Source organism: Lissotriton helveticus, chromosome 5_1 (genome assembly GCF_964261635.1).
Source record: "Lissotriton helveticus chromosome 5_1, aLisHel1.1, whole genome shotgun sequence".
Classification (NCBI taxonomy): Eukaryota; Metazoa; Chordata; class Amphibia; order Caudata; family Salamandridae; genus Lissotriton; species Lissotriton helveticus.
In genome coordinates, this window is record NC_136065.1 from 512,995,003 (window position 1) to 513,019,094 (window position 24,092).

At 47.2% G+C, this 24,092-nt stretch overlaps 1 protein-coding gene across 1 annotated transcript in view; it reads right to left on the minus strand.

Annotated features, from left to right (window-relative positions):
• The window catches only part of MFAP2 (microfibril associated protein 2), a 152,647-nt gene extending 138,827 nt beyond the window's left edge, over window positions 1–13,820 (minus strand). The window contains exon 1 of the mRNA XM_078642850.1: window positions 13,749–13,820. The gene's annotated coding sequence lies outside the window, so the exon portion shown is untranslated. The remainder of the gene's footprint in view (window positions 1–13,748) is intronic.
• Window positions 13,821–24,092: the final 10,272 nt, after the last annotated feature.

Consider the following 24,092-nt stretch of genomic DNA (forward strand, 5'->3'; position numbering starts at 1 on the left):
CGGTAGATTGGAGTGAAGTGGAGTGGGGTATATTGGGTAGAGTGGAATGGAGTGTGGTAGATTGGAGTAGAGTGGGGTGCGGTAAAGTGGGGTGGGGTAGAGTGGAGTGGTGAGAAATAGATTGGGGAAGAGTGGGGTAGATCAGAGTAGAGTGTAGTGGGGTAGATTAGGGTGGTGTGGAGTGGGTAGACTGAGTGGATTAGAGTAAGATAAATTGTAATCAAGTGGGGTTGATTGGAGTGGAGTGAGGTAGATTGGGAAGAGTCGAGTGCAGTAGATTTGGGTAGATTGAAGTGGAGTGGGGTAGATAGGAGTGAAGAGGACTAGATTGGATTGGAGTGGGGAAGATTAGGGTGGTGTGGGTTGGATTGGAGTGGAGAGGACTAGATGGAGTGGAGTGGGGAAGATTAGGGTAGAGTGGGGTAGATCGGAGTGGGATAGATTGGGTGGATTATGGTAGGGTAGATTGGAGTGATGTGGGTAGATTGGAGTGCAGTGGGGTATACTGGAGTGAGAGAGATAGGAGTGGGGTCATTTGGAGTGGAGTAGATTGGATTAGAGTGGAGTTGAATAGAGTGGTGTGGGATAGTTTGGGAAGGGTGGGGTAGATTTGAGTGGGGTAATTTGGGGTAGGGCGGGATACATTGAAGTGGAGTAGAGTAGATTAGGGTAGATTCGAGTAGGGTAGATTGGAGTGGGGTGGATTGGAGTGGGGTTGACTGGAGTAGAGTTGTTAGGGGTGGAGTGGGGTATTGTAGAGTGGAGTCAGGTAGAGTGGGTGGAGTGTGTTAGATTGGACTGGAGTGGGGTAGATTTGGGTGGCATGTGGTAGATTGGAGTGAAGTGGAATGGGGTAGATTGGGTAGAGTGGAATGGAGTGTGGTAGATTGGAGTAGAGTGGGGTGGGGTAAAGTGGGGTGGGGTAGACTGGGGTGGTGTGGAGTGCAGTGGAGTGGGTAAATTGGGGTCGAGTTGGTTAGATTGGGATGGGGTAGATTGGGGAGGGGTAGATTGGAAAAGGGTAGATTGGGTTGGAGTGGGATGGGGTAGATTGGAGTAGGGTGGAGAGGGTTAGATTTGAGTAGAGTGGGGTACATTTATGTGAAGTGTGGTGGATTGGAGTGGGGTAGTTTGAGAGGAAGGCAAGGGGTAGATTTGATCAGAGTGAAGTGTGGTAGAGTAGAGTGGGGAAGAGTGGGTGGATTGGAGTGAGGTAGATTGGAGTGGAGTGGGGTAGGTTGTCGTAGATTGGAGTGGGTAGACTATGGTAGATTGGATTGGGGTAGATTGTGGAGGAGTAAGGTAGATTGGAATGGAGTGTGGTAGATTAGAGTTGAGTGGGGTAAATTGGAGTGGAGTCAGGAAGATTGGAGTGGTTTGGATTGGGATACATTGGAATGGGGTATATTGGGTATATTGGAGTGGAGTAGTGTAGACTGGGGTAGATTAGGGCAGACTTGAGTGGAGTGCAGTAGATTCAGTTGGAATCGGGTAGATTGGAGTGGGTGAGATTGACTGGGTTACATTGAGTGGAGTGGAGAAGATTGAAGTGAAGCAGAGTAGAGTGGAGTGGGGCAGTTCGGGATGGTGTGGGTTAGATTGGAGTGGGGTGGAGTTAGGTTGAGTGTAGTGGGGTAGATTAGATCATAGTGGAGTGGAGTAGATTGGAGTGGGGAGATTGGGTTAAGAGTGGAGTAGACTAAAGTGCAGTAGATTAGAGTGGGATGGGGTAGATTGGGTGGAATGGAGTGGGTAAATTGAGGTTGGGTAGATTGAAGTGGGGTACACTGGAGTGGAGTGGAGTGGAGTAGATTGTGTGGAGTGGAGTGGAGTAGATTCGGGTAGATTGTAGCGAAGGGGAGCGGATTGGGATAGACCGGAATAGAGTGGGGTAGAAATGACCATTACATTTGCACCGAAAAACGGTTATAGTGCACACAAACAATAATGTGTGCAAATGTCATCGCCTAGTGTATTGAGGTGTTTTGATTATAATAATATATTTGTTTCCACCACACTTCGAAATTACAAAAAAAATGTGCTCCATTTGTACGTACTAATTCTGATATATCCTGAAACATCAGCACAGTTCATTGTTTTTAATGTTGTGTGTTAGAAAACAAGTATGTGCAAATGTCATCACCTAGTGTATTGATGTGTTTTGATTGTATACAAATATTTGTTTCCACCACACTTCAAAAGTACAAAAAATGTGCTTCAGTTATACTAATTATGATATATTCTGAAACATCAGCACAGTTTTTGTATGTTGTGTGCAAGAAAAAACAACATGCTACACCCTCTGCTCTAACAAGGGTCCTCAGCAGGATTGTCACATACATTCTCTCACTTTGAAGTCAGGGAAAGAAAAGTAAACACCATGCTCCCTGGTAGAGATAGCTTGACATTTGACCTCAGTCATTGAATGCACATCAAATGTGACAAGATGAGAACAAGATTTAAAGACTTGGAAGAGAGAGCTTGACATTTGACCTGTCATTGAATGCACAGCAAATGTGACAAGATAAGAACAAGATTTTAAGGCCTGTTTACAGAAAGAGAGACTGTGGAAGAACACAGTAAACAAGGTTATGACAACTGGGGACAAACTCAAACTGGACAGTCTATAGGCTCTATAACAAACTTTGCACACAGGTTAGGATGTTGGACTCCGGATATGATTCTTAAGATCTATAATTCAGTCTGCTGTGTCAAGGTGTTATATGGAAGCGAGTTCTGGGGTTTTATTATGACTAATGACTTACAAAGAGAAGAAAGCAACTACTTATGGGGTTTACTGAAGGTCCCTCAAGGCATCCTGGTATTTTCTGTCCATGAAGAATTGGGGGTTAAATCTATATCTGACGTGATAGCAGTCAAGCCCTTCTTATGTTGGCTCAAATGCTGGACAAACATAGAGGCAGGCTGGTAAACAACCTTTACAACGAAACTTTTACAACGCACTACCATTACAACGCGGTCATTACAACGCAAACTATTACAACGCATTGCGCTGGGGGCGCTCTAGGATAGGGAATAGGTTAATTTACTATCCAATAACCTTCCCTAGTGTCCACGGGGACTGGAGTTGGAATAGTAAATTAAACTATTCCAATCCAATCCAAAAATTCTTTATTTCGGCCACATGGGCCATAAAAGATACAGTAAAAATACATATAGATAAAACACAATATATACAATAAAAACCAACTGGACCTGCAGTGTTAGAAAATACAAGGTAATGTGGATTAACCAAACATTTTCTTCCTTATTATCCATGCTGCCATTAAGAATTTGGAAACCGCAAACACAATGTGGGCCAGGGTATTAGTTTTCATAACCCTGTAGGCCTGTAGATAGTTCCTGAAGCCCAGGTTCCGGCATAGAGGGGCTAACCAGCGCCTCCTCGGGCTCCGATAGACATGGCAACAAAACATTATGTGCAAATCGTCTTCATCATTAACTTTACAGCATGGGCAGAGCTTGTCACCCCCTGTCGACCATTTATAGGTGAAAACTTTAGTAGGGAGCGTGCCAAACCTCCATTGCAGGAACAATTTCCTCGCCAAAAGAGGATAGATAAAATCCATAAAAGGTTCAAAGACATAAGAATTTTTGGATACTATAAAACGACCCGTCAGGGTGCCACTGTCATAAGCATTATCCATATCAGCAAGGCTTTTGGTCTTGTAGAGCTGTGCGAGGGTTTTGCGCGAGATCCTTCTACAGCCCTGAGCTGGATCATTCCATAGGTCTGGCAACTTCAGGCTAGAACATTCCGACCTGATGAATGCCAGCCAAGGGATCTTGCCATTAACATCCAACCTCATAACGTGTATAAGGTCCTGCCTATAGTGATGCAGTTCCTCGGTGGTCCATATCCGATGCCAGAACTTCACAGGTTTCGACCGTAGGTCCTCTGCAATTGACGGAAGGCCCAAGTCGAGTCTTAAGGGGAGGAGTGGTGTGCCTTGCGGGAGAGCAAGTAAGCGTCTGAGGAAACAATTTTCCACCCCTGCCATGACCTTCCCAGCTTTATGTCCCCACAGCTCACTGCCGTACGAGGCAGCTGCCTTCGCCTGAGTCCTATACATTTCCAGGGCCGGACTAACAGGCTTGAAGGTGGACTTATTGGACACCCTCAAGAGTGCGCCCGATAGCTGGGAAAGTTTCAACCTAGATCTTGCTACCTGGGAGTCCCATGTCAGATTTTCTTGGAGTGAAACCCCCAGATATATAAAGGTGGAGACCCTTTCAAGGCTAGTTTCCCCCAGTTTTGGATTGGGTCTGGTTTTGGTGGGGGGGTTGAAGATCATGAACTTAGTTTTTTCCGTGTTCACCTCCAACCCATGTTGTCGACAGAAGTGACCAAAACCATCCACAATCCTCTGGATCCCCATAGGGGATTTGGAAAGAAGGAGGGTATCATCGGCAAACATTATTGCCGGAACCCTCCTTCCTGCCAAAACCGGGGCGTCATTGTCCCCAACAGCGTCAAGATGTTGAATGACGCTGTTAATGTACAGACAGAACAGTGTCGGAGCCAAAACACAGCCCTGTCTGACACCTCGGCGGACCGGGAATTTACCCGAGGGCTTACCATCCCTCCCACACCTCACTACCGCAAAGTTGTTCTCATGCAGCCTAATGATGGTTCTAAGGAGGTGGGGGGGAACTCCTAGCTTCTGCAGAACCTCCCATAACTTCCCCCTCGGGACCAGGTCGAAGGCTGACCTCAGGTCCACGAAGACCATGTACAGTCGACCTCCCTCTAGCGTGACCGTCTTCCAATACAGGAGAAGGAGGCGAAAAATTTGGTCCATGGTCGACGTGTTCTTCCTGAAGCCAGCCTGAAGGGGGCTCATGATGTCATTGTCCTCGACCCAGTCTAGGAGATGGTCCAAGATGAGGCGCGCAAAGAGCTTTTGGGGCACATCTATCAGGCTTATAGGCCTGTAATTAGAAGGGAGCAGAGTAGAACCCTTCTTATGGATGGGTACAATCTCTGCCCCCAACCACGACCCAGGGATCGCCATACCTCCAAGAATGGCATTGAAAAGAATGAGAAGGTATGGGCCCCAGATGTCCGGGTGGTGCCTAAATAGATCCCCGGGTAACCTATCCAGGCCTGGCGCCTTCCCCACTGCTAAGCGTTCTAGGGCAAGCTCCACTTCCCCCAGGGATAGTTCCATTCCAAACTCCTGAGTACCCAAGGGCAGTTGCAGCTCTGTGGCCGGGCAGGAACTAGTATCTTGGTAAAGAGTCCCAAAGTGGGCCTCCCAGACCGCGGGGGCTATATTAGGCTCGATCGCTTTACTGAGTTCCCCTGACCCATTGTTTACTAGGGCCCAGAATTTCCGGGAGTCCCTGACCTTAAGGGCATCATAAAGATCCTGCCAATGATTCCAGTCCCACTCGGTCCTTGCAGCCGCCAGCACTGATTTATGGTGCTTCCTGAGGTCACATACTTTGGCCTTGTTTGCTCCCTCTTTTATTGCTGCAATGAGCTCAGATTTTGCTGCCCTGCAATCTTGGGTGTACCAGGAGGGAACAACGGTCCTTTTCTTTCGGATTGGGACCTCCGGGTGGAATACCTCGGCCAAGTCCCTCACTAGATCCTGGTGAATGTTTCCCAGTTTCTTGTAGTAATCTGGGGTTCTTGGTTCATTCAGGAGAGCATCCACCTCCATAAAGCTGGGGAGTGCCAGCTCATATAATTTCTTGATGGACTCTTCCGAGCTCACCAGCTTTCCCCACTTGACCCGGCGCCTATTTGTGGTCAGAGACAAACCCCCCAGATCATCCCCTTGGCCAACTGGGGATGGGTCCGTCATGGGCAGAAGGCACAAGATATTTAGGCAAAGGGCATTGTGGTCGCTGTCTGACCTCTTAATTACCCTAAAGTCAAACACTTTGGGCCAAAGTGTAATGTCCACCATGATATAATCTAGCCTCGACTCATGGCCCCTTCTATTGAAAGTACACACTGAGGGGGTATCGGAAGGAGTACGACCATTACACGCCCTCAGTGCGCAATTCAGGGTAAGGGACATGAGTTGTAATGCTAGAGGGGACCAGGCTTTAGGGTGAGGAGAAGATGAGGGTGGAACCCCCCAGTGGTCATCCTCGGCCGTAAGGACACCATCCAGTAAACCTTCCAGGGGTTCAAAGTGGCAATTGAAGTCTCCTCCAAGCACCACCTTGAGGTCACCCGGAAGTTGGCCCAAGAAGGAGGCCAGATCATTTAGGGTAGGTGATTCGTTTGGCGAGGCCACTGGACGCGAGTAAACGTTGACAATGGCCCACGAAGTTTTATCAGGCCAAGTGAGCCGCACACACTGGATGTCCTGCGAACACGTGTGAACTTGCTCCGCCTGGCACCCAGTGTGACTCGCAATCCAGATTGCCAAGCCACCAGATGGCCTCCCCCTCCCAGCCCATTTGGCAGGGATTTCGAATACTTCAAACCCTCTCCTGGACTGAGCGGCCCTCGCCCAAGTCTCTTGAAAGAGGAGTATGTCACATCCACCTACCAGGCAATCCCATTCAGGAGAGCCTTCCTTGTTCGCGATTCCTGCCACATTCCAGGAGAGGATTCTCAATCCAGGATCAGGTGGCAGGATACCCTGAGCTCCAGTAGTAGGTTGCGGGGTGACCATGGGTGAACCAGCGTCTAGGGAACCAATTCCGCAGACAGCGATGGCGGTAGGGCCGGCCCACTCCACTGCCCCTGTTTGCAGAGTATGGGCAGACCCGATGTCAAATGGGGGACCCAGTTGGCACAGATTGTCGTCCGTGTCAGCCCCTCGCTCATTAGCGGTGTGCAGCCGGGTTGGTTCCAACGTGGGAACCACACCCGATCCCACACAACTTTGCACATCCACCACCATCTTCCCAGGACCAGACAGGATTGACCTGGTTTGTGGTCAATCGACCTGGTCCAAACAGGAAAACCTGTTATGATGTATGAAGTTTGCCTGGGAAGTTGGTAGGGAGTGCCTTGGTCTGTAGCGGGAGCCATCTACAGCAAAGCCCACCCTAGTCCACCCCTTCTCACTCCCTCCCACCGTGTTGGTACCACTAGGATAGAAATAAGAGAGGGGTACAAGTTCTATTTTGGACTTATCAGGCCTTACAAGCCAGTTGCAGATATAATTTGCAACGTGTGGGCTCCTAAAACTTAGGACGATGCAATCCCCTGACCTGTTCTTTATAGTAGGGCCAATCCATGGGATCCTCCTTACCATCAGAACCTCACCCTTCAAGTTTGGAGGCAGCGGTCTATTAATACTGAGCCAGCTTATAACCTTATTGCGTAGGGAGTCTTGAGACTCCCTAACACCACCAGTTAGCTCAGGAACTCCCACCATGATTGCCGTATATGGAACAGCTTCTGGGGGCAGGTTGACCACCCTGCGTCTGTCAGGGGGGGGGCAAGACCATCGCTCGGGGCATTTATAGGACCCACTGTCGCCCTTGACTGCGGCGCGAGTTGCGGCGCAGGGGGTAACTTAGATCTCCTGGGGGCCGGGACAGGGGGCCTAGGTGCTGGAGGTAGCAGGGTGCGCGTCTGGGAAATAGACGCACCATTTGCACAAGGCAATACCCTACTGGAAACCTGGGGCAATGTGGAAGGAAGTGAGCTATTCCCAGGTGGTTCCCCGGTAGCTATAGGAGCGTTTGTAGCTATACCAGTGCTTTTCCTAGTATGGTTATTTTCCCAGGACTGGAGTAGATTCTCTATAGCCTCTAATCTAACTGAGATGGGGCTTAACAGATTCTTAATAATAACTGTGAGTGAATTAATTACTAAATCTGAACTATTGGATGATACCCCACCAAAGATAAATGGACCCGCCGCCACTGGTGATAACACAGGAGCTGGCGAGGCCACAAGATCCGACCCAGACCCAGATAGAAGAAGCTCTGGGGAGACCGAAATATCTGTACTTTCTTCAAGGGATGATTCAGATGCAACAATTCTTGCCCTTTTTGCCCTCTTTATTTCAGCAGGCCTTTTCCTTTTTAGAGGCTGTGCCACCCCGCTATCTACAGGATCTGGTAACAGGACCGCTTGGCCCGCTTCCAGCGTGTTTGGACCCATGTTGTCCAGAACAGCAGAATGGTCAGAAATCCCCGGTGGCCGTGAGGAATCCTGATCCTTCTGCGTTACAGGAGTTCTTAACTGTCGAAGCACCGACTCAATAGTCTGGTCAATGCTATCCAGTAATGACATATGGGTAGCGTCCATGGTGATGGGTGTACTCACATCGTTTGAGGCAGATTCCCCAAGGTCCAAAAACACACTTTCAGGACCCATCTCAAGGTGAGAGTCCATGGATGAATGACACTTACTGATTTGGGAGCTCGCCTTGGGGAAGAATTTTTCCAAGGTACTTGCGCCTTGTTGTACAGACTTACTCCTTAGGGCTCTGGACGCCATACTGGGGTAAATGATGGGGCAATTTAGCGGGGGCGTTAGAGGGGGGGCCCGGTCCGGTCTCTCCCGGCCTCTAACGGCCTAGAACGGCCCGCTCTTTGCCCGGTCTTCGCCCCGGTGACCGCCCCGCGCGCGTCCCGCTGCGCGCGTGAGGAGGTCCTCCTAAGTATGACAGTGGGGCGTGGCACTGGGAGGGGGCGCGAGGCGCGGCGGGAAGAGGAACCAGCTGGCGCTGCCAGATGGACTGCTGGTCCTCGCAGTCCCGCTCGCCTCCGCCTCTCACCTCCGCTGCGGCCGAACTTGCAGTAGGTAATTCCCCAGATAGGCGTTGGCTCCCAACCACACCTGTGGCGAGCAGAGACGGAAAACAGAACAAACTCCTCGCTCGAGCGGCACCCGCGAAGCGGGGGCCGCGAGGAGTTAAGAGCACTTCCAGGCAGGGGGGCGTGGCACTGGGAGGGGGCGCGAGGCGCGGCGGGAAGAGGAACCAGCTGGCGCTGCCAGATGGACTGCTGGTCCTCGCAGTCCCGCTCGCCTCCGCCTCTCACCTCCGCTGCGGCCGAACTTGCAGTAGGTAATTCCCCAGATAGGCGTTGGCTCCCAACCACACCTGTGGCGAGCAGAGACGGAAAACAGAACAAACTCCTCGCTCGAGCGGCACCCGCGAAGCGGGGGCCGCGAGGAGTTAAGAGCACTTCCAGGCAGGGGGGCGTGGCACTGGGAGGGGGCGCGAGGCGCGGCGGGAAGAGGAACCAGCTGGCGCTGCCAGATGGACTGCTGGTCCTCGCAGTCCCGCTCGCCTCCGCCTCTCACCTCCGCTGCGGCCGAACTTGCAGTAGGTAATTCCCCAGATAGGCGTTGGCTCCCAACCACACCTGTGGCGAGCAGAGACGGAAAACAGAACAAACTCCTCGCTCGAGCGGCAAACTATTCACTATCCAACACCCAAAAGCACTATGCGTTGTAATGGATTGCGATGTAAAAACCGCGTTGTAAAGGCAGGCGTTGTAATAGCCTGCGTTGTAACGTCATACATCCAGGCAGGCTTCACAAGGACAGTACTCCAGGATAGTTTATCCTTGTACCATTCAATGCGAATTCCCTGGAAAATATGTAAAGGAGTCTTTTATCAAGTTAGGCCGGCAGACTTGTTTAATACACCAGAATGAATAAGATCAAAGGACAGGGTTGAGATTAAAGCCCTGCATCTAAGGTTCGCCACGGCACACCGAGAGACTATTAAACTTGCTAAACCCACAGAGAGAGCCCACACACTAGTAAAGACATCCCTGGGAATTGAATGTTATTTAAAGTTAATGACGAACCCACATGATAGATTTTTTACCCGTTTTAGGTTAGATTTTTTCCATCACTTACTAGCGGTACTGGCAGGTTTTTTAAAAAATATCGAAGACAGAGGGCACTGTGGCTGCGACAATAGGTCTCCACAGGATACCCTTCACCTGGTTCTTCTCTGCCCGTACTATGCTTTTCCCAGGAAAATGTTTTTAAAGGATTTATTAAGTCGAGCTGGTTTTAGACAGGCGCAAGTAGCCATGTTGTTTTTAAAGCTTTCCTCAGATGTACATACCCTATTTTGTGTGGCTAATTTCTTGAGAGTCACTATTAAATTAAGGAAAACTAGGGGCGACTAAAGAAGAGAGGAAGGGTTCCTGGGTTATTGGCATGCAAAGTCTGATCTAACAAGGCTGTAGTAATCATGTGACAACCTCCCAATGCTTGCTCTAATGTACTGAATTGTATCGGAGAGTGGTATTTTATGTATGTTTGGTTTTATATATGATTTTATGATTTGTTTTCAAATTAAATAAAGTTAGTTATTGATTGATTGATTGAAATTAAGCCAGCAAATAGACAAGCATTGGCAAAGCCAGTAGGTCTCACCTATGCAAGAGCTATTGCCTTTGCCAATGTACTTTAGCCATGTTGTACAACAGAGTGGCTTCTGTTCAGCATGGCTAAACGTTAGTTGCCTAGAGTAGAGTGGCATGGACTATAGTAGAGTGGAATGGTGAAGAGTGGAGTAGAGTGGAGTGACAAAGAGTGTTGTGTATTCAGGGTCATAGTGTGGAGTTGCATAGATGGGCATACACAGGATTGGCGGAGAGTAGAATGTACTGGTGTAGAGTGCATTGGTATAGAGTTTTGCAAAGTATAATGGCGTCCAATGCAATGGCATTGAGTGCAGTGGCATAAAATTCAGTGGTGTACAATGCAGTGTCATGGAACGCAGTGGCATAGATTAGAGTGGTGAATAGTAGAGTGGAGTGGTGCAGAGTGGAGTGGCACAGAGTAAAGTAGAGTAGCATAGAGTGTAGGGGCATAGAGTGAAGTGGTGTAGAGTGGTACAGAATGTAGTGGCATAGATTTGAGTGATGCAGAGGGCAGTGGCACAGAGTGGCGCAGAGTGGCATAGAGTGGCAAAAATCTGTTACCTGCAATGGACAAAGAGTAGTTGTCTTCAGATCTCGGTTGGCAGAATGTTGTGCCAAATTTGATTTCGACTTTGCGGAGAGAATTAAAGTAATGAGAATGCATTGCCAAATCTGATCTCGACTTTGCAGAGAGAATCAAAGTAACGAGAGAGTGAATAACAAAGAGCTGCATATTTTAGGGAACCTCTGTGTAAAAATACTTTTCACAAGAGTGGGTACCAAAATGCTATGTCATGGCACACTGTTGTCGTAATGAATGTAAAAGGGCATAACAAATGAGAACTGTTGAGCGATATACAGTCGACAAAGAATCATCATTTTCTTTACTTTCAGGACCATCCAGGGAACGGAGTAAAGCTATTCAATTACAGACTGGGAGGCCCTTGCTCGGTTCTGGTTATCATTAAAAAAAAAGTGGTGGTGTTGTAGGTAGCGACCATATCCTTGTTTTGGCCTCATGTTATTTGTTATCTGCAACAGCTTAACTAAAAGGTTGCTTTGGTCTATGGTCATTTTCTGATATAGCGCAGAGTATGCCGAAGTTTCCTGGTGCTTTAAGAAAAAGGCAAAAACCAACCCAATTGAGAATTTAACCAGAATCTGAAAGAAGAAAAAGGAGTATCAGAATATAATTGATCATAAAAAAGTAAGAAAGGTCTTAAATCTGTAGTATCCAGGGGGCATATGTAGGTAATCTCCATTTTGCGATTCTGAAATAGCGATTTTTAAGGAATCGCTATTTGAGGGTCGCAAAGTAGAATGTAGGTAATAATTCACAATTTTTTTGCGATTACCTAATATTCCTTAATTGCGATTAGCAAATTGCGAATCGCAATTAAGGAATGAGTGTCCCATTCATTCCTATGTGCCAAGAGGCCCATAGGAATGAAGGGGGATACATTCTCAAATTGCGATTTTCTATGAGAAAATCGCAATTTGAGAATCGCAATTCCAAGGGTGCCAGGGTGTCCAAAGGACACCTGTTGCACCCCTGGAATGTTCCTGTAAGTACATGTGGCACACAGTCGTTGCCCTATGTCTGTGCGCCACATGGCACTTTGAATTTTTTTAAAAAATGCATTTTTAAAGGAAATCGCAAAATACCGTCTACTTGGAGTAGGTGCTATCTAGGAATGTTTTGTACCCGGAAAGGCGGTCCCAAAACACTTGTAGTTACCACCAACTTGAAGTTGGTGGTAACCCATTCGCAAATGGGAAGGGGTCCCCAAGGGACCCCTTACCCAATGTGAATGTGGATGCCAACATTTTTTAAGAGCAAGTAGTGCAGTGGTCCCCCAAACCACTGCCTACTCTTAAAAAATGAAAAGGACATTTTTCATTTTTCTTTTTTAAATGCATCCAGTTTTCCTTTAAAGAAAACGAGCTGCATTTCAAAATAAAAAAAACTGCTTTATTTAAAAAGCAGTCACAAACATGGTGGTCTGCTGACCCCAGCAGGCCACTATTCCTATGAGTGCTGGCCATTTTCAATGGGTCACAAATTATTAATGAGGCAGGTCCCTTGCAACCTATTGGAAATAGTATACAGTGTAAAACACACTGTTATACATAGCTGTTTGTGATTTCACAAATGGAAGTCTATGTACATCTGGCCCTAAGCCAGTAAAAAGGCACAAATATTCATACACTCTGCTATCACGAAGTCGCCGTTGTCCCGTTGCTGCTTTGAACCCAGGGCTCAATATCTTTGCGTCTTGTTGAGTTTTTTAGCCCTTCATTCACTACTACTGGCAACTAGCTCATACAATTTGTGTAAGTTGCTTAAAAATACCTGTATTTTCCCCAAACAATCCTTTTCAGACTTACTATTCATGATGGCACAGAAAATGATTCTCCATAAATTTAAAATCTATATTTGTTTATGATTTTGTGAAAAAACTGTTTATGAATTTGGGCAGCACAGGATTCTAGTACCCTCGATTAGGTCACGTCATTTGTTCCAGAGGCCACGCCAATTTACAGGACTTCATGGCCATGCCCCTAAAGAGACCCCACACCTTTTCCATCCTACTTAAAGTACTGCTGTTGGTAAAAAAACATAGTCATAATTTGGGAGCACAAAGCCCCTCGCCCTCGAGGACGTTAGTGACGCTACACCTGTTGCACGACTAACCCTGTGGTTCAAAAAGGCCTTGGACATGCACATACCGCAAGAATATTTCACAACAAACGGGAACGCTGGAGACCATCAAAGAGCAGGCTGTACCAGGCTGGGCGGAAAAATGATTTCCTAATCAGCCACTGTAGAGCATATGATCTCCCAGGGGCTGGGGGGAGAGGGGATGCCCTCATCCAAGATTCTGCCTGGCGCCGCCACGTCATGGGGGCTTCATCGCAGATCAGAATCACGCTTCCCGGCATCGACGCCACATCTGAAGGTGAGCTCCGCATGTGCGGGCCGCAGGTGGGAGCCAGATGTAGCCAGTGTGTGCAGGGGCGGGAGGGGGGGGGGGGGCTAAAGCACTGAGCCCTGCATGTAAAATAAATAATAGGCCCCGAGGGCATGTCGCATTAAACTCACATAAAATATTGTTTTTGATAATAGCAACAACTGTACATTAGCAGCTACACTTGCATAGTGCACAGTGAGTACGCTAAGTCTCAACTCTGCACACTTTATAATATTTAAACAGGTACTAATTTTAATCACTTTGCAAATGTTTAATTTACTTCTGCTATGCTTGTAGATTTTGTATTACTCCCTTCTCCACTAGTAAGAGTCCTGGACCCCGGGAAGAATATACCCACGCAGATTATACACAGATCTCATTAGCAGGGGCATTATCCCACAGTATAAGTGCACGGATACGGATGTCTGTGTGAACACTCACGGCTGGGCCCGCGTAGAATGGCGAGGCCTGTCCAGGCTTGTTCGGCAAAGGCAGCAGGTTCTGGCCAAGAGGTAACTCCTCAGCTATGTGCGATGACGCCTCAGCAGGTGAAAATGCCGGCTTGCTACCTGGAGGGTGCCTCAGAGTATAAACAGAGGACATTTTAAGATGGCGAATATTACGTGCTGTACTCATATCTTCAATGGTGCATAATATATCACCTCCTGCAGGGCTTTAAGGGGAATGAAAAAATGGGTGCTCTTAAATGTGTGAGTGAGCCCTATCAAGCTCTATAATAATAATCCACATTTGTAAATCGCAAACAATCACCCGTAAGCGTCACCAGGGGCTGGGGCCATCGGGAAGATTAAGCAAGCTATTGCTCAGAGAAACATAGTACTGGGCTAATCTGCTGCCGGGGATCGAACTGTGATCCCCAGATTCCGCACTGGCCGCGGCGCCACACCTCTCCCCTATGCTCTCTGATGCACCTCCACGTGAGGGATGGCCCACATGAATAATGGGTGTGTGTGACCTACGACATGTGAAGTAGCATGTTGAAAACCTTGAAAAAATCATAGTTTTACTGGACAAAGAGTAACCGAAATACGCTGGCATCTAGATATTTATGTAACAGTTTATATAGCACCTTTATTGTAGTTCACAATCAAGAGAATACGTGCAAAGTAAAATGTACAAGTAAGAATCCTTACTTTTACTGCCCTTGGACGGTTAAATGAGCAAAGGTTATTCATTTTAAATGAAATAGCACCAATGGTACACAGTGGGATCCATCGTGTCACTTCGTATCCATCTTACCAAGTGTGTTGTATTGCAGCAAGAGTTTTATAAAGTGCAAACTCGACCCGAAGATATCAGGTATCAGAGCGCTTTAGATGAGCACCAGTTTGGTTACAGATGGACACATTGGGGGATATTCTCAAGAACGTGTGATAATTATCTCAAAATTAGCTTAAGGCAACTTTTCACATCGCGGGAAAATAACGCAGTATTCTCAACTCAGCGATACCATGCGATAGTCTCACGATAAAGTGTCAAATGACCGCGTTAAAGTTAATGCGATGCCTAAAAAAATGCAAAACGCGAAAAAGCGGCGATGTCCCAAACCGCGATACAAAAATCAGCGATAACCAGCGACAGGCCTGCAATTCCCACGCGTCATGTTGGAAAATGTACCACAAAAAAACGAAAAAAAACTGTGAGATGATTATGTACGAGTGCAACCTCACATCCGTGATGTAGTACAATGTCCACTGTCCCGCATCAAATAGGCATCTCCTCACAAACAGTAACAATGTAGGTACACACCCACCATCTATCTTCAAATCAGGAGATTGTTAGCACTACATGTTGCCCTTACACTTGTCAAAGTGATGTGTTTGTACAGAGGAGTGATATGCACTCAGGGAATGTGTGTTGTAATGAATTTATTTCCACATGCTGTGCCTGTGGTCATTTTGTACTGTCCCAATATTGCTAAGGACTGTGACAATGTGAAGTGCTCATGTGAAGAAATTGCCAATGATGGTGTTCCTACGGGCTATTCCTGCTGCAGCTGCAGTGGGGTGTCGTCCACCTGCCTCATCTTCCTCATCATTGTCTGGTGCATCTGGCACTTGTATCCATGGGGCAGTGGTGCGTACACATATGTTTTGCAACATACAACATGCAATGATCATCTTGCACATGATTTCTGGGCTGTACAGGAACCTTCCACCTGTGATGTCCAAGCACCTGAAACATGACTTCAACAAGCCAAATGTGTGTTCCACAATGCCCCTGGTGCATTTGTGGGCCGCATTGTACTGCCTCTGGGCCTGTGTGTTCGGGGCTCGGAGGGGTGTCATCATCCAAGGGTAGAGTGCATATCCTTGATCACCTGGGACAGTGCAGAGAGACGTTAGTCAATAGTTGGTTCTGCATGATGTGTTGGTAGGCTCACTGGTTCATTGGTGTGTGATATGTGTGACTTAGTGATTCCTGTTTCACATGTACTGCTCCCTCCCCCCGGGCCTACTTACTAGTGTGCGCAGCACGGTTGCATCACTTGCACTACTACGGCACACCACTGTCATGCCTGTCTGCGCATGTCCACAAGCCTGACAACGACAACGACACTGCGATGTTGTGCGTTGAAGGTGGGCAGCCACATGTGTGTAGGCCTACGGTAAGGATAGGGCGGACACAGATGTCGAGTTCATGGCTGGCTGAACTCACAGTGTGGTTGAGGGTAGACCTTTAGCTTATGCTGTGGTAATACCGACACACACAACAGTTGGCAGGGATGATCCCGGACCCTGAGTGGGCTTGCGCTCTTTCATTTACCCCTTCGGCCATGCCCGTACTCCTGGGGCATGCTACATTCCAACATTGTCCTTTGCGGGACAGTTGGCGCAACACTACAACAGAGACACATGCATTAGTTACTTCCTTGGTAAGGCCAAAACTTGACCATGCCCAGAGCACCCTAAGCTGGACTGTCATATGCCAGTCCACTCCGCACACGCTTACAGGAGGGGACGTAACAAGCTACATTTCCGTGATCTTCCCCACTGGCTGAGGTAACATGGTTGCATCCACTGTCCACTACACTCCAAACACCAGCAGTGTATGTCGACATGGATATGTCTGTGGTCTGTCCTTTGTGTACATTCTCATTCATGGGTCACTTGCCTCCTTCGCACATGCCTGGTTCCCACCTCTCCCTACAATCTGTTATTGTGTGGCTGAGGTGCCATGCCGTTGATGGCTTATGTTCATGGCTAGCTTAGGTTACCACGGCAAGTTGTGCTGTCGTGTCTCGTAGCTGGGTATGTTGTTTGGCATGTTGTATGTGAGTTTGTAACACGTGCATTCCCAGAGTTGTGAGTTGCATGATTGTGGAGTTGAGGTGTGTGGTGTGTTCATTTGGTACTTACCAACTAGCAGTGCATTCCTGTATGTGCCTCCCCGGAAGCGCTGGTTGATGATGGACTGTAGGAAGATGTAGGAATCATGCACACTGCTTGGGTAGTTGGCGACGACATTGGCGAAGAGTCCCCAGTGGTCCACTATTGCCTGCACATTGATAGAATGTGTGTGCTTTCTGTTGCGGTAATTGTGTGCAGTGTCGTTAGGGGGCACAAGTAGGACATGTGTGCAGTCAATTGCCCCCAACACGTGCGGGAAGCCAGCAATGGTGTAGAAGCCTTGCTTGGTCTCCAGCTGTTCCTGCGCAGTGTGGGAGACGGGAAGGTACTGGGGTACCAAGCTGAAGATGGCATCCAAGACAGTTGTGATGAGCTTTGATAGGGCTGGTTGTGATGCTCCTCCGGCTCTGGCGGTTGTTGGTTGGAAGGTACCAGAGGCCAGAAAGTGCAGCAGAGCCAGCAGCTTTGTCTGTGGAGGGATGTTGGTTGTCCGCTGTGTTGGTACCGTCAGCCTGTAGGCAATGATGTTCAGGATGCGGAGGATAGTTGTCCTTTTGAGCCTGTAGTGGGCAATGACATCCTCTGGTGTTAGGTCTGTGAGGCTGGTGCGTTTTCTGAAGGTCCGCTGTCTTTGTCTGCGCTGCATCTGTGGTTGTCCGGGGGTTGGAAGTGGTGGCGGTGGTGTTATGGCCCTCTTGGGGCTCTAAGCTGCATGATCAGTAGCTCCTTGGCATCTGTTGTTCTTCAGGTGTGGTTCTGGCCTGGGCTACCTTTTATGGTGCAGGTTGTCGTCGGAATTTACCCCAGGTAAGAGCAGGTGTTAAATCCCTGCTGCTAACTCACCTTCTCGCCTGTTTTGGGATCTTATCACCGATCTGGTTGGTCGTTGAGAATGTTGTGAAGTGGTGTTGCAGCAGCTTTTTGCACAGGAACGCCTACTCTGCATCTCATTAGTGTTAGTTGCCAGTGTCATCTGTGGCGATGTTTTTACGACTGCTATCGCAGGGAAACTGGTGATATTGGCTGTTAGCACCAGCTTATGAATAGGGCGATAACTTTATCGCCACTTTGGCTGTGATAAAGTGCCGATAACTCAGCGTTAAGTCCTTGAGAATAGACCCCATTCATTTTTGTTAGACACAGGAGATTAAGGGCATATTATCAAGCCCCCTATCGCCGCGTTATCGGCACTTGTCTGCCGATAACGCCGCGATATTTGCGTCGCCATATTATCAAGGCAGCGTTAAGGCAATTAACGTGGCTTAAAGTCATGTTAATTGACTTAATGCTGCCTTAGTAATAGGGCCCCTTTCGCGATAAACTTATTGTGAAAGGGAGCGTGCAGTGGGTGTTGCGGTGGGCGTTCCACCTCAATACCCATTCACTTTGATGCTGCAACCTATTATCAAGCTTGGCGATAGGTGGCAGCGCCAAACTTAAGACCAGAAAAATCCTGGTCTTAAGGTGAAATGAGGAGAAATGCTTCATTTTTCCTCGTTTTTGCTTTTTCCATGTGCGCTGCCTTGTGCAGCACACATGGAAAAGCAAAATGCCAAGGTTTCCTTATGTACAGGAAGGTGTCCCTTCCTGTACATAAACAAACCTCTTTTTTAAAATGCCACTTTGTAACTTACATGTGTGCTGCATGAAGCAGAACACATGCAAGTTACAAAATGGCATTTAAGGTTTGTTTATGTGCAGGAAGGAACTCCTTCCTGTACATAAACAAACCTTCCCTGTTTGCAGACAGCCTTGCACTCTGGTGCAAGGGTGCCTGCGCTGGTGATAAGTTGTAAAACTTATCGCCATCGCAGCGGAAAACGCTAGGCTGCACCATATTCTTGGTAATATGGTGCAGCCTAGCGTTTCCGAAGTGGCGAAGAGAGGCGTTAAGCTTAGACGGCTAACGCCTCTCTTTGCCACTTTGTTGATAATAAGCCCCTAAGTGTTTTGCCCAAAATCACAGGATGTTGAGCTTCCGGTTCCCCAGCTTCGAGGTCGACCGCTCTATCCGTAAGGCTACATCCTCTCCATTACTGACAGACAGGCAGACACAGTTATTTTTTTAGCTCTCACCTACAGACAGCTGGCATCCCTATTGTAGGCCTGGCAATAATTGTAATTACACTGGAGCAATCGGAGTAAAATTTGTATTTCCATGTTATTCTTTGAGGTGGAACAACCAATAATCAAGCAATTATGCCTGCTCACATAATTATAGTAATTTTGGGGTAAATTAGCAAGAAAAGAACGAATTTAGTGAGTGCGAGCGGGTGCTCATGCTGCTGTTCATGTTTTGCATTTAGCACAATTTTCTCAGTACAAAATGAACCCTTTCATTCATTTATTTTGGATGCAAGGGTGTATTTTATGATAATCAACTAGTGATCAATGCCTGGAATAAATTGGGGGGAAATGCTTCCCCAAGAGCACAATTAGCAAGCAAGAGTGGGTGTTCTTGGTGTTATGAGAGTTCAGTTGCATTAAGTGGTATTTTTAGTGCAAAATGCATCCTCCTAGGTCAATTTCTTCATATGTGCAAGCCCGTGGCACGGATCCTGCAGGGAGCACGCTAAAGGCAAGCCCATCTGCACCAGTCAGCGTCTGTTCCGTGGCCAGCGCTAGCACCCACAGGCCAATACATACCTGATTCCTCACTTTCCGCCGACTTCCTAAAAATCTTTAGTAATGAAGTTCCCAGTGCAGTCACACATTTGACCTCACCCGTTTAGAGGGCCCAGTGGCCTGTATTTGTTGCAGAGTTGAGTTTGGTCTTAGTTCTTCTTATGAGCCACCTCCTGGAGATAAATCCCTGGCGGGGGGACTGATTAACGCACATTCCCTACCCAAACAGGCCCAGGAAATACATGATCTGTAATCTGACCTCCACTAAGATCTCCTGTTTATCACCGAATTCTTTCTCAAAACATGGTCCAACCCAGAACTGTGGGATGTGGTGATGGCCCAGCCCTTATCTTTCATGATTCTCTTCAATCCAGGTCCTTTGAGGTGGGCCCTCTGAAGGGGCCTAAACGTTTAGCTTTTTGCTTTAAAATCAGCTCCTCTCATTCTTTCACCAACTGTCTAATCTATCAGCAATCTGGCCCTGGTTCTGACTTCTTGACTAATCTTGGAAAGGCCATATCTCCTTTACTGCTCCACTATACATACTTCACTATACTAGGAGATTTGAATTATCACTTTGATGATATTAGCAACCCTAATACAGTTAGCCTAATTGATGCCCTTACCATCCTAGACCTCCCCAAATTAGTTATAAGACCTACCCACACAGCGGGTCACTCCATAAATGTGATCTGCACAAATCACCCCTTTCTGGCCACCAGGAACCAGTAATCCAATCATGATCTTATCAACGCCTAATGCCACTAGCCCTCCTAACCCCCAAACCCATTGCAGCCTCCCCATACTCCATAAATGGGAAAAGATGATAAACCCCACTCTCACCACTCAGTTGTCCAATACCTCCCCTCCGTTTTCTGGCAGGCTGTCAGAGGATCTTAAGTTGTTCACCCAATGGATCACCAATACTACCAACAAATTAGTGCCCCTATTATGCCATGGTAAATGGTGCCCTAACCCATCTGAACCCTGGTTCTCTCCTACCCTAGCCAAGGCCAGGCTCCACTGTAAAAGGACAGAGCAAAATTTGCAGCAGCCCTACAACCCAGAGGATCTGACCAACTTTAGAAGGGCTCAGAAATCATATCATGACTTAATCAGGGAAACCAAGAAAGCCTACTTTACCACTCAAGTCGAGCAGGTCACCCTTAACCCCAAAAGGATTTCGAATATATCAAAATTCTTCCCACAGTCCAAAGCCTTTTTAAGAGAGATCCCCCCCACCCCCTTCACAGGCTCGTTGCGATCAGATTTTCACTTTTTTCAAATACATTTTTAAAACTGTACACCAGGGTTTTCGATCTCATTGTCCAGAGCCAAACCTTTCTCAAAGCAATCCAGCCAACACCATAGTAGTCTCATTCCAGGAGAATTTGCATGCCCAATCGCGCCAAGACAATCTTTCATGTAAATCAGGATCCCCTGTGACCCCTGCCCACCGGCCATCTTATATCAGGCCATCAACACAGTCAATCCAGTAATCAGCCATTTACTGAACACATCTCTCTCCATGGCCAAAGTCCCTCAATCCTGGAAAAAAAATTACGGTGGTAAAACCTTTGTTAAAAAAGCCATTAGCTGACCCCTCAATCTTTGACAATTTCTGGCCCTTCTCTTTGCTTCCCACGTTGGCAAAAATGCGTGAAAAAATTGTCACTGGCCAACTCATCTCCTTCTTGGAGAGCTCTAATTCATTACATATCCACCAATCAGGTTTCACACCTTCGCATTTCATGGAATCTGCCCTACTGGAAGTCTCTGAAACCACTGAAATGACCTTAGACGCCAGTAATAATGCTGTATTGATTTTATTAGATCTCTCTGCAGCGTTCCATCCCATCTCTCACACCATTTCCCTTTAGTGACTTTTCGATTTCAGTATCTCCCATAGTGCGCTAGCTTGGCTCAGATCTTTACTTACAGACAGGAAACAACTGGTTGCCATTGGTCAAATATCATCAGCTGAACAATCTGTGACTTCTGGTGTCCCACAGGGCTCTTTGCTCAGCCCTGTGTTTTAATATTTATATGGCCCTTCTGATATCCTTGATAGCCTCATTCGGAATTGGCTCTACATCACATTCAGACGACACACAATTAGTCCGTTCTCTTGATAAAAACTCCCTGGAACTTCAAAAACGGCCTGGCCAATATCATCTGCTGGATGGAACATAACAACCTAAAATGTAATGTGCACACAACTGAAATTCTCCTGTTCAAAAAGAACTAAGGGGCATATTATTAAGGGGGTTTATCTCCGCTTTTTTGGCTTTAAAAGACAAGAATGCGAAGATAAAATTATCTCCCTATTACCTAGCTGTTGCTAACACCAGTTAGCGACAGCTAGTAGGAGATAGCGACCATCTTTGGCCCCACTTTGTATGTCAGAGAAATTTATCACTAATGACATGCACAGTGGGCGTGCCAAGATGTTAGCGACTGGAAACAGTCGCTAACATCGCTATCTCCTATTACCAACTTTTGGAGATATTCGCGGTAAGCGCGAATATCTCCAAAAGCTAACACCTGCCCTGAGCAGTTCTTAGCCATGTTATCCAATGGGAGGTGGATAACATGGCTAAGAGCATTAGCTCGGTAATGCATGAATATCGCGGACTTTTCAGGGATATTCATGCATTGCGGCCGATTTTTATCGCATTTGCGATAAACCTTGGTAATACCAAGGTTTATCTGCGATAAAAATCGCCGAAGGTACCTGGTGTCCCCCCCACTCTTTTCACAGGATGGACGCTGTCCCTCCTGCCAAAAAGTTGGTCCCACAGAAATATGCTGAACTTGTCCTGGTGTTATTTTCAGACACCGGGACATGTTCAGCAACACCTGCACCTTGCCTTCTTTCCATTCCCAACGTGCAGGCAGCGAGGGAGCTTTTTTTCACCTCCAGCTGGGTCGAAGTTAAGGGGCCATCCGGCCTCCTTTTGTTTGTATATGCTGACTGGGGGCAGCCTGGAACCTTACATTTAAATGTAAATGCCACAGTGGGAAACAAAGGCACACAGCTTGCCATCTCCACACAGGTACTTAAGATAGGCAGGCTTTTGCCTTTGTTCTGTCCCTGTATATAAATGCAGACACTGTAAGACTGTCAGATGGGTTAGTCTGTCCCAGTATTTACACAAATAATTTAAATAGCACTATTTTATTTCTTTTATAGCGCTACGTCATGACATCATGAGGTAATTTGCATATTGTCTTACTTGGTCAGTCCCCCCACTTCTTTTTATAGGACTTGTGCCCTGATGTGAACCCCCTGTTCAACAAGCATTTGCAATGCAATAGGTCTCGCATTATGAAAGTTTGAGCTATCGGTCTTGTAAATGACAATTTTTTAATTTATGTGTTGGTTTTGAAAATAGCTAAATTAATAGCTTTGTCATTTACAATGCCAATAGTTATACGTTTCGCAAATGTGACACCTATAGCATTTGTAATGCAACATGTTTTGTATTTACGTGACTTAGATGTATTGATATTACAAATAACAATGGCTTTTAATTTTTTTAAATAATTAATACTTAAATAAAAGTGATTGTAATTTATAATGGCAATAGCTTAAATTTCTGTAAATAACTTTTGTGAAGATTATGTTCAGTGTATTTTATTGTGATGAAAATCCAAGAACAGAAGTGAAATATTAACATCTTTTTGTGACATTTGTAATAAAGCTTGAAACATTGAGAGAACATATTTTAACCAGTTGTTGTTGAATGGTTGCACAGATTGATGCTGTGATGGCGCGGAGTGATGTTGTGGTGGCGCTGAGTGATGCTGTGGTGGTGCTGAGCGATGCTGTGGTGGTGCTGAGCGATGCTAGGGTTGCGCTGAGTGATGCTGTGGTGGTGCTGAGTGGTGCTGTGGTGGTGCTGAGTGATGCTGTGGTGGTGCTGTGGTGGGGCTGAGTGGTGCTGTGGTGGTGCTGAGTGGTGCTGTGGTGGTGCTGATTGATGCTGTGGTGGTGCTGAGTGGTGCTGTGGTGGTGCTGAGTGATAATGTGGTGGTGCTGTGGTGGTGCTGAGTGATAATGTGGTGGTGCTGAGTGGTGCTGTGGTGGTGCTGAGTGGTGCTGTGGTGGTGCTGAGTGGTCCTGTGGTGGTGTTGAGTGATGCCGTGGTGGTGCTGAGTGGTGCTGTGGTGATGCTGAGTGGTGCTGTGGTGGTGCTGAGTGGTGCTGTGGTGGTGCTGAGTGATGCTGTGGTGGTGCTGAGTGATGCTGTGGTGGTGCTGAGTGGTGCTGTGGTGGTGCTGAGCGATGCTGTGGTGGTGCTGAGTGGTGCTGTGGTGGTGCTGAGTAATGCTGTGGTGGTGCTGAGTGGTGCTGTGGTGCTGCTGAGTGGTGCTGTGGTGGTGCTGAGTGATGCTGTGGTGGTGATGTTCTCTTCTCTGATGACTGTCACAGGCATGAAATGTACATATCAAGGTTTCCAGTACGTATCAAGAAGCGCTTGTCGGCGAAAACAAATTGAAAACCTACTGCATGGTTTCACAAAGACTGTGTTTGCACTATGTCTCCGCATTTCAACAGTATTTGACTGAGAGCATTGAGCGCTATAATTACCTGAATGCTTCAGGAGGCGAGGCGCTCTGTCACACGAATGACAAAGTGCTAATGTGCCTTGGAGTGTGAGGCCAGATTCTAAAATGTCCGAGCAAATGTAAAATGGCTGCTTAGCCTGGATTTAAAAACACAACCACATTCCCAAAATGAAATACATTTGTGTGTGTTGCACATGGTATGTTTTAGCAACACAAG